Source organism: Schistocerca serialis, chromosome 6, assembly GCF_023864345.2.
Source record: "Schistocerca serialis cubense isolate TAMUIC-IGC-003099 chromosome 6, iqSchSeri2.2, whole genome shotgun sequence".
NCBI lineage: Eukaryota > Metazoa > Arthropoda > Insecta > Orthoptera > Acrididae > Schistocerca > Schistocerca serialis.
Window position 1 is genome coordinate 740,628,337 of NC_064643.1, and position 11,985 is coordinate 740,640,321.

At 46.6% G+C, this 11,985-nt stretch overlaps 1 pseudogene; it reads right to left on the minus strand.

Moving 5' to 3' along the window:
- Positions 1-10,357: 10,357 nt before the first annotated feature.
- LOC126485250 (5S ribosomal RNA) lies at positions 10,358-10,475 on the minus strand (annotated as a pseudogene).
- Positions 10,476-11,985: the final 1,510 nt, after the last annotated feature.

Consider the following 11,985-nt stretch of genomic DNA (forward strand, 5'->3'; position numbering starts at 1 on the left):
CTACTACGCAGAGGGAATACGCTCATTGGATAAACGACATCCCTGCACCAGGAAAGGACCGGCCCAAGATCCACAAGGTGGTAATTGAAGGGGCCCAGAAGCGCTCAGAAAACCAGTTACACGTCGCCCCATAAGGCGACCGACCTCTCGGAGCCAATACACGGACAACATTAGATCAAATTCACACAAACTGCACACACAACCTGACAAAAACTTGCAAGAAAACCTGAACGATACCCAACTGTAACTAAGCACACACGAAGACAAGTCGGGAGTCGATGCACACACGCACACAGCCGACTCATGAGCGATCCACCAAGACCGTAGCCCGGCTCCAAGTGATGCGTGGAGGCAATGGTAGGGCGAGCCATGTCGACACAGATCTCACTACTGCTCCAACCCGACTGCACTAGTGCCGCATTGCAACTTCCCGACTTTCAGGTCCGGACTGCGCTCCAGACGCGTCCCAAATGACTGCAAGCCCGAACTCGCAACCCGAACTGCCTCCTACTCCGAAGCCGAACTGGCGATCCGAACTCTCTTTCCGAACTGCGACCAACTGACTCCTAACGACAGACAACCACCGGGAAGAAATAACAGTCAAGCAAAGACACTACGAGAGGGGATGTATCGATACGCGCTGCTAGCGCCGATCACGGTCAGACAAAGCAGCAACTCTGTGACAGTAGTAATTTAAATTAACGTAGTGAGCTGGAAGTACGTTAAAAACAGGGTGTAAAATACATAATTGGCGGGAACACGAGCCATCCACGACTCACCTGAGATTCTGATTCCCGGACCACTTTTATTTGCCCTGCCCCGTACAACTGACAGAAGTAGAGAAGATCCAAAGACAAGCAGCGCTTTTCACACGATTTCAGTTACTAGGGGCAAAATTTTCACCGAGAAGCGGATCGGGTTCTACCGACAGACGTGACAGAAGAGACAATGCGTATCAAGGTGTAGATTTCCGTGTTAAAGTTCAGGAGGTTAAGTTTTAAGATGAGTCTACACATATCTCGTGAAACGGCCATCAAGGTATTATTATTACGACCCTAGCACGTACGGAACCTTAAGAATTGTTGTTCTTCATGCCTAGCATTCGTAAATCGAAAATAATCCGCAACGTAGCTTGCGGTTTGTAGACGCTGATGTAGAGGTGCCAGCAGCTTCATCTATATAAATTTTCAGCAAGGTACCGCTTGGAGAGTACAGTGTGCTACTACTAGTCACTTCCTTTGCGCCGGCCGCTGTGGCCGATCGGTTGTAGGCGCTTCAGTGCGGAACTGCGCTGGTGCTGCTGCTGCTGCGGTCGCAGGTTCGAATCCTGCCTCGGGCATGCATGTGTGTGATGTGCTTACGTTAGTTAGGAATAAGAAATTCTAAGTCTAGGGAATTGATGACCTCAGATGATAAGTCCCATAATGCTTAGAGGCATTTGAACCATCTCCTTTCCTTATTCGAAAAGTGTCAGGAAGTCGTTTCTGAAAGTATTTGTATGGAGTGTAGCCATGTGTCGAAGTGAAACGTGGACTGTAAATACACTCCTGGAAATGGAAAAAAGAACACATTGACACAGGTGTGTCAGACCCACCATACTCGCTCCGGACACTGCGAGAGGGCTGTACAAGCAATGATTACACGCACGGCACAGCGGACACACCAGGAACCGCGGTGTTGGCCGTCGAATGGCGCTAGCTGCGCAGCATTTGTGCACCGCCGCCGTCAGTGTCAGCCAGTTTGCCGTGGCATACGGAGCTCCATCGCAGTCTTTAACACTGGTAGCATGCCGCGACAGCGTGGACGTGAACCGTATGTGCAGTTGACGGACTTTGAGCGAGGGCGTATAGTGGGTGTGCAGGAGGCCGGGTGGACGTACCGCCGAATTGCTCAACACGTGGGGCGTGAGGTCTCCACAGTACATCGATGTTGTCGCCAGTGGTCGGCGGAAGGTGCACGTGCCCGTCGACCTGGGACCGGACCGCAGCGACGCACGGATGCACGCCAAGACCGTAGGATCCTACGCAGTGCCGTAGGGGACCGCACCGCCACTTCCCAGCAAGTTAGGGACACTGTTGCTCCTGGGGTATCGGCGAGGACCATTCGCAACCGTCTCCATGAAGCTGGGCTACGGCCCCGCACACCGTTAGGCCGTCTTCCGCTCACGCCCCAACATCGTGCAGCCCGCCTCCAGTGGTGTCGCGACAGGCATGAATGGAGGGACGAATGGAGACGTGTCGTCTTCAGCGATGAGAATCGCTTCTGCCTTGGTGCCAATGATGGTCGTATGCGTGTTTGGCGCCGTGCAGGTGAGCGCCACAATCAGGACTGCATACGACCGAGGCACACAGGGTCAACACTAGGCATCATGGTGTGGGGAGCGATCTCCTACAATCGCCGTACACCACTGGTGATCGTCGAGGGGACATTGAATAGTGCACGGTACATCCAAACCGTCATCGAACCCATCTTTCTACCATTCCTAGACCGGCAAGGGAACTTGTTATTCCAACAGGACAATGCACGTCTGCACGTATCCCGTGCCACCCAACGTGCTCTAGAAGGTGTAAGTCAACTACCCTGGCCAGCAAGATCTCCGGATCTGTCCCCCATTGAGCATGTTTGGGACTGGATGAAGCGTCGTCTCACGCGGTCTGCACGTCCAGCACGATCGCTGGTCCAACTGAGGCGCCAGGTGGAAATGGCATGGCAAGCCGTTCCACAGGACTACATCCAGCATCTCTACGATCGTCTCCACGGGAGAATAGCAGCCTGCATTGCTGCGAAAGGTGGATATACACTGTACTAGTGCCGACATTGTGCATGCTCTGTTGCCTGTGTCTATGTGCCTGTGGTTCTGACAGTGTGATCATGTGATGTATCTGACCCCAGGAATGTGTCAATAAAGTTTCCCCTTCCTGGGACAATGAATTCACGGTGTTCTTATTTCAATTTCCAGGAGTGTAGTTTGGACAAGAAGAGAATAGAAGCTTTCGAAATGTGGTACTACAGAGGAATGCTGAAGATATGATGGGTAGATCAGGTAACTAATGAGGAGGTGTTGAACAGAATTGGGGAGAAGAGGAGTTTCTGGCACGACTAGAAGAAGGGATCCGTTGGTAGGAAATGTTCTGAGGCATCAAGAGATCACCAATTTGGTATTGGAGGGCAGCGCGGGGAGGGTAAAAATCGTAGAGGGAGACCAAGAGATGAATACGCTAAGCAGATTCAGAAGGATGTAGGCTGCAGTACGTACTGGGAGATGAAGCAGCTTGCACAGGATAGAGTAGCATGGCGAGCTGCATCAAACCAGTCTCAGGACTGAAGACAACAACAACAACAACAACAACAACATTCGAAAATACAGCTGGAGAAATAGACCGTCTATATACCCACGTACGAACCCCAGTTACTCTTATCTTCGTCGTATTTACGCGGTACGTGCGTTGGTAGCATAGTGCCCATCACCATCAACTAACTGGTCATTTGGAACACTGGATTAACGGACACTAAGTACTGTGAAACAACGACATAACTGCTCGTATTAAAACTGGCATCAACTCAGTCAAACATCTGAGTACCTCAAGAAATTGTTCCTGAGCTCCTTGACCCCTGACAGCTAAAGTGTAGTGCACATTTTACTGACTCGCTTTTGAATAAATTATTAGTACACTGTCCCAGAAGTAAAGTATACACAGATAGGAAATATGTCACTGTCTCTGGACACTGTTTTTCAGATGTACTTACACACGCTGAAGTGATTGAGAGTGGATGGAATACATAAGTGAGTGTAGTAGATAGGGACCAAAGCGCTACTTCACAGTGTTAACCACTTTAAGACTAAATAATACGGAGGTAGAATTCAGGTGGCTCTGCCACTTTATGTTACGAGTCTCATCTGTGGGACGACATGACGAATTTATCCATCAATACACAATGTGCTACACGTTTAAAGAAACACGTTTTCGGAAACTTGTAAATGTCTCCCACTGCTACGCGCAAGTTTGAAATTTCTCAAAGTACCAATTATTCTCTTCTGCAATAGTGCGAAAATTTATCGACGTCGCCCTGGGGCACCGCGACGCTTCAGACTGAAAGGTGACGACACACGTGGGAAGAGGCCAGAGCCCAGTTATATGAGGTGTAAAGTGTCTCAGTGATGTCACATTGGCACCTAATTGCACCACAATGCTTCCCAGAACCAGCGTCGACGTGTCACATTATGGTCGTCACATCATCTCTTACTCACGTCTGACTCCTCCTCTTCACATCTTTGCGATAGAGGTCAGAATCGCGAAGCGAAGCGTTGAAATCACGCAGTTTACCTACGGATGGCCGAGGAACATATTTCAAACACACTCAGAAGCGACACAGTAAGGCCTCAAAGGGTGCTGTAAAGGAGGCATTGATTCCCACATATTTCGTGGTAGAGAACGGCAGTTCGCCGTGCGATCTTCTGGGCAGCCTTTGACACTGCTGACGCGCGGCGGGAAATTTTAGTTCCTCTGTAAGGGCGTCGTAGGACTGCAACCACAATTAACGTGATCTGACCCCTTCGGAGTGTAGCACGGCCACAATTTTTGCTGTGATTTACAGGGTAGAAACACTACGGACCATTCAAAACTACACGATGGAACCTGAATGTGATCGACCCGAAGCAGCAAAGAGTCGTTATACTTTCTCAGCCATCGTGCTTCGCGCCCTCCTGCAGCGGGGTGGCCACAGGAGGCGGTGGGAGGAAATGGGGGTGGTTGTGTCATTGATATCTGCATAAATAAAATGGAAAAGAGTGCCCTTAGGGCACCCAGTTAGGCCACACACTTGGTGCCAAAAACTTATATACGTCATGCACTTTAAATATGCTTCTGTGCATTTCTACTCGTTGGTTCTGATGTAGCAGAACACCATTTCTACACAGCTCAGCTGAGTGGCACTACGTTGCTGAACTTACGTTTTGCTGCATGCTAAATCTAAGGGATGCCTATCACACTGGCGTTTTGGGCTCAGTGAATGGCTATCTCTGTACAGAAACATTTTTGGAATGGCACCGACGGTGCTGTAGAACAGAGTGGGGGAGGGGGGCGATTACCTGACCCTTTGCCCTTTTATTCTCGCGTATGTCAGTATCGCAGTTTCCTGTGTTCACCCCAAAGGAGGGCGCAGAACAAGAGGGCTGAAAAAGCGTGAACGTACTTTGTTGCTTCTGATCACGTTCAGACATCGTTGAACGAATTAAAAATCCTCGTAGTGTTTTCAACCCTGAACACCACAGCAAGAATTGCACTAGCACTACACTTGAAAGGGGTCACACCACGGTCAGTTGGGTTGCAGCCCAACGTGTCCCTAGGGAAGAGCTGAAACGTCCACGGGACCGTCACCAGTGTCAAATGTTGTCCAGAACGTCGTCCTGTTGCTCATGGCACAGTGATCTGTCATTTTCAGCCACTTGATGTGTAGTGATCAACGTCCCAAGGGAAGGCGTGGTTTCATTGATGCCTTTTACGCCACCCCTTGAGGCGTTTCCGTGGTGTTTCAGAAATGTTTTCCTCCCACCCCTAAGAAAACTCCGGGATTTCAAAGCTAGATGTAGCTGTTCTGTTCTCCATCGCCGACGATTCAAGAGGAGTGAACTTTGGATAAAAGCCAGTGTTACTGCCTTCCCATCACGTGACACGTCCACCGTGGATTGGGTAAGATAGTGCTGATATTTGGTGGTAATGTAACATCAGTGTGCCGCCTTCCTCCTAAAATGAATATCTGAGCTCCGGCCCTTTTTTTCTACATGGGTCGGCACCCCCTGTTTGAGCCGTCACCTAGCCCGAAGATGACGACGCGTATGTCACACTTTTGTACCGTTGCAGAGAAAGGTTGTAAGCACATTTGATGCAAATATCGAACTTCTGCATTAGGTATGTACACAATTAACGGGTTTCGAAAAAGTTACCATTTCATTGTGTTGCGCGGTGTAGCTTACACGCAACTAACTAAAGCTATACGCAGATTCAGAAAAATATTAACTCAAGACATTGAAATAATTGGAGAACTATACATCGTATCAAAAAATGTGTATTACGTTTCTACGGCAAACTCCACATACGTTTCGTCTCAGGCATTTTCTTTGTTTCGGCACAGATGGCGCTGTAATCGGGGGAATAGAAACGGGTAAACAATTGTAATTTACAACGTGCTGCTCACCGGCTCTTGAATATCCATTGGCAGGTGGGACCCCATCTATATGCTTCGAGGGAAATACAGGCCAACATGTCATAACCTCTAATTTGAATCCCCATTCGCAATGTGAATATCGAAGTTGGTGAAGCTACCTTGCAACGTACTGTCACTGCGAAAGTAGGGTAGCCTACGCCTCGAGCCACGTCCACAGAGGCTCGTCGAGTAATCCCCTGTTCGATACCTCGAAGGAACACAACAAGGCAAATGGATTTCCGATTTGAAGTTATAAATACTGGCCTCTCCTACCCTCGCAGCATAGAAGTGGGGTCCCATGTGCCATTGAATGTGCAAGGGCCACTGAGTAGCACGTCATAAATTGCGATAGTGCATCCCTTTCTGTTCCTGTGCCGAAACCAAAAAAATGCCTCAGACAAAACGTATGTAGAATATGCTGTAGAACATTAACTTGCAATAAAAATATTGGTTTCCTAATGAAGACTTCGAAGTAGCACCCTGCCTCACAAACACGGGGTGGGGTGGGGGGGGGGGGGGGGTCGAGTGTGGTCGCGATGGATGTTCCCCTCTAAGACAAACAAATTCCAGTATAACTTCTTTTGATCCCATGCGTAAATTTCGAGATAGCGATATTCCATTGTCTTTACTGAAAACGAACACTGTTTCATACACGATACGAGCTAACCTTTGGTCAGTTACTCATTGTAGCAAGAGTGTGTTCCTTTACGCAAGACGTCGTGGTACTGATTAAACCATGTGGTTTCGATTCTTCAGGAAACATCTGCTGTCACTCCTCCACAGACATTCAAACCCTTCATTGAAGGTGTCTCCAGCAAACAGTTATAAATGCCAAGAGTAGGTATTTGTGCATGCTCTAATGACCTACTGCACCACGTCGAAAACTACATACGTTCTCTCACATTTCAAAACATTTTCTTACTCTTTGCACACAATTTACCCACCATTATGAAGGTCTGGAAATGCTCCTGCGTTAGAAGTTTGTCCAGGCTGCCTGGAGACATTGATACGCTTTTCTCCGGGGTGACCTATGGAGTCTCGTTGCGTTGGGTCTTCATATTTTTCCTATCGGCTTTTTCATTTAAAACAGTACAAGTCTCTTTCCGCAAACGTGAATAAATTTGTAATTGTACTATATCGATACGCCGGTCATTGTCAGTTTTGAGTAACAATTGTAAAAAGTCCTCTCTATTTCAAGCACTTTTCAAATGCAGTGAGAATATGGACCTATTGATCTCACTTTTGCAAAAATGTTCTTTGTATCTGACACGTATTTTTCGTATGGTTCGGCATCAATAAAGCTACGTATGTTTGGGTCTCAAAAATCTTATTTTTAAATTCATATGGTTTTATAATTTTGATTCGTCTGTAAGTGTGTATTTTACACCATAACGTTGTAATTTGGAAGACAGTTATATCCTTCTGTACGAGTTTCGTAGAATGTTTACACAGAGAAAAGAAAACTCATCTCGACGTGTCTGCGCACTGAGGCGCCATTGAATTCGAGAAGCAGTGCAAAGGACCGGTACAGCATAGGGCAACAGACCGTATGTGCTCCTCGTGACGTCGCCAAGTAAGTACGCTGATGATCCTGGTGCTCGCTCTTCTGCTTACAGGTAGACTAAACATCAGGCGCTAGCAGCTGTGCCCCATGTGAGCCACCTGGTTCCGTGTGTTTGCCCGAGGGACAAGCTCGGCCGGTGCGAGGTCCGCTGCGGCCGGCGGAAGCGACTACAGCCAGCACTCAGCACCGAGCCGGGCAGAAAATTTGGCGTGCCGCATTAAGGGTAGGGGCTGCGCTGGGATTTCCGCCATTACGGGAAGCCCGCGGCCGCGCGGGCAGCGGCAGCCGCAGGCGCTGCCTCTGCTGGCGCGCAGGGAGGCGGCGGCGAGTCTCGCAGGCGCCACTGCTGCTCCACTCCCACCTTGCAGTCTCAAGATCCAGACTTCATTTGGCATAATAGCACAAAACGCAAATAGTTTAGCATCCATAATATTTTGTGTGCATTTAAAAGGGGTCATAATTCCACATGTAAAGGTGACAGTAAGAACAAATTGATATACTGAATTATTTCGTACTCCTTTCATTATGGCCTAGGCTACCGCCCTCTTTCGTCTTATAAGCATCCAACCGTCTATTTCTTTGTATGTCTACGGATCTTGTAGCTAAAGGTTTAAAAATTTAAAGCTTGTTTTGGTAGTGTTGAATCTGGCATTCCTTGTAGATATTCTAGTTCTTCTCTTATGTCTTCACTTTTTAGTCTACCTAATCTTGTTCAACCATTTTTAAATGCTCTTAGAAATTTCATTTCTGCCGCTTCGATTCTACTTTCTCACTTTTTAGCAGTTGTCCAGACTTCGTTTCCAAATAACAATGTGGGAGTGGCCATTAGCTTATAAAACTTGATTTTTTCTGTCTTTTCTCCCTTTATTTCTCAATGTCCTATTGAGTGTTCTGCAGATCATTCGATATTTCCGCAGTTTGTAGTCATTGTCGAGTTCCCTCTGGTGGCTTATAATATTTCCCACATAGATGGAGCCCATAACTTGTTTAGTGGATTGTTTCCTATTGTGATATAAGTACTCAGCGATTTTGTCTCTTAGAAAGCCAACTCTTTTGTATTCGGAATATATATTTTTATACTATATTCTTTATAACTCTGGTTCAGTCTGCATATGGATCATTGTAGCGAAGTCTCCCCATCCTGTATAATTACAAGGTCGTCTGCGAAAAGCATTGTATGAAAAAAATGTCTTCTTTGATAATCCCAAGCCCAAATCAATTTGTTGTTTCGACGTTTGTCATATCGTTAATGTGTATAATAGAGAGTGTTCAAATCAAATGGCTCTGAGCGCTATGGGACTTAACTTCTGAGGTCATCAGTCTCCTAGACTGCATTTTTAGGCTTTGTACTTATTTTGTACCTTTATATAGGATTCCTGTCGTCTTTATTACTTGCTGAGGATATCAATTCCTGTGTTACATATTCCCTAATATTTTTTCCCTCTAGATGGTCAAATTTTTTTCTAAGTCTATAAATGATATGTGTGTTTCCCTAGTGAACTACTATGTTTCTCAATGTTTTGTTTAAGCGTAAAACATAATCAGTATAGGATCTTACTTTTCTGAAATCATTTTGTTCTTCAGATAACCTATTTTCGACTATAATTTGTAGACGTTGATTTATTATCTTGGCCCAAAGCTTATATGCCGTGTCTGCTAATGTCATGCCACGATAATCAGCAGTCGTTTGGCAAGGTTCTTCACCAACCTGTAAAAATAAACGTCGCGTTCCTGCATTATTGGAGTATATTTTGGGGAAATTACTTTGGTACTGCAAGTTGGCATTCATTTCCATCTTCAAAAACTTACGTGGGAACGAAAAACAAAAACATTACCGATAACTAGATTTGGTACAGAGACATAGCGCTTATGGAACTAGACGCCTGCTCGCCCGGTCGCGGACACCATGAATTCTATCAACAATGTAATGTATATAAACTAAAAAACTAAACTCCGTCCAAGCAGGTCTTTTTTTCTTTTTCTTAAATCTCATTTTGCTCTATATTGGTCGATGAATTTGTTCGTGGCGGACAGCTGTTCAGGTTCTTTGTTGATCCGTTCACTCAGTTTTTTTTTTATTACAGAGGGTGGCTAACCCTCTGGCCGAGCACGCTGAGCTACCGTGTCGGCGTCCTTGGAAGGTCCAACGGTACCGATCGACCGCCGTGTCATCCTCAACCCGCAGGCGTAAATGGATGCGAATATGGAGCGTCATGTGGTCATAATGGCAATGAGCGTTTGGTGTTATTAGCCGGGAGGCCCCATACGGGGCAGGTCCGGCCGCCTTGGTGCTGGTCTTATTACATTCGACGCCACATTGGGTGACCTGCGCCGGATGGGTATGAAATGATGATGAAGACAACACAACACTCAGTCCCTGAGCGGACAGAATCCCCGACCCAGCCGGGAATCGAACCCAGGCCCGTAGGACGGCAATCCGTCACACTGACCATTTAGCTATCGGGGCGGACGGAGCATGTGGTTAGCACACCGCTCTCCCGGCCCTATGTCAGTTTCAGAGACCGGAGCCGCTACGTCTCACTCAAGTAGCTCCTCAGTTTGCCTCACAAGGGCTGAGTGCACCCCGCTTGCCAACAGCGCTCGGCATTCCGGATGGTCACCCAACCAAGTACTAGCCCAGCCCGCCAGCGCTTAACTTCGGTGATCTGACGGGTACCGGTGTTACCACTGCGGCAAGGCTATTGGCTACAAAGTATATAAGCACGCCTGAAATATTCAAACACGATTTTCTCGAAAACTGTTGAGAGTTGCGTCTTCTAATTTAGGTATGTTGAAGTACTTCAAATGGTTCAGATGGCTCTGAGCACTATGGGACTTAACATCTATGGTCATCAGTCCCCTAGAACTTAGAACTACTTAAACCTAACCAACCTAAGGACGTCACACAACACACAGTCATCACGAGGCAGAGAAAATCCCTGACCCCGCCGGGAATCGAACCCGGGAACCCGGGCGCCGTGTTGAAGTACTAGTCATGACCTTACACACACTGTCTGTAAGAATAAAATCGGTGGGAGGAAGTTGGTACGGTCCCCTTGTTAGTGTCTGCCTTTCTGCTTGTTGGCAGCAGAATCATGTTGTCGATTTACTGAATCACACGCGAACAGTGGCGCTTACTTTCTGCTCAACCTGTGATTAAAAATATTGGGAAGGCTTAGTTCAGTCAAACCGTGCCTGAGGTGGCAGAGATTAATTCTTCTCGTATGGTCGGTGCTAAAGTGCCACCTAAAACTAGAGCCTATTTGTTTTGATGGCTTTGCAGGAATATGGTGATGGACATGCGAGGAGGTATTGTGAGAAAAATACTCACTACGCTAGCCTAAGAGTGTAAAATTTCAATGAATAAATATTTATATATTGTTTTAAATGAAACCTGAGTGCTATGCATTTCCAGGTTAGAGTTGCAATGGAATTTAGCAGTAACGATGTCAGTGGAGTGGTAGTGGCTGGAGGATATGTAATTATCACACAGAAATGCTTCAAAATACAACTAGTTTGAAAATGCAAGCAGCACAAGACCAAGTCAAGCCACCGCGGTGTGACAAAGAATCCATAAAATGTATTAAGATCTGTTAATTACACACTACTAGAAGAAGTTGTGTGTACATTCACATAGCACTACAGTTCTATTCTTTTATCTTGGCGGTTCGCGCATGCCCTCCCAGACGCGGGAGATTGCTGGATTGCCAGTTGCACGCGCCAAGAGAAGCAGCGCCATAGTATAGTATAGTTCGCAAACTTACGTTTAGGGGGGAGCGCGCAGTTTATGAAGTAAAGCCATCACGGCCGCATTAACCCTTTCGCTGCTACAGAGACGTGCTCCCCGCATTCAGCGCTGTGCGCGATTTTATCATCACTTCACTGCTCGCCTGTGCAGACACATGGTTTTCCGACTGCTTTGACAAACTTATCATTCGATCTCACAAAAACTATTTGGCCCAAAAATTTGATTTTTACACATCTTCTTGACTAATACATTCCCCCCATAGATGACTTAATTTTGTTTCGATGTTCAACGCAGTTATTATTGAGCATTAAGTGTAGTAAACCATTGCAGGAAATTTTCAAGAGTTTGCAGAGGTAAAAGTCCATAGCGTAATATTGGAGAACAAAAATAAGAAAAACCGAAAACTTATTATGATTTAATGAAGAGACAAAGCACTAGAAATCTCAAAAAATTACATTCAAACGCATAA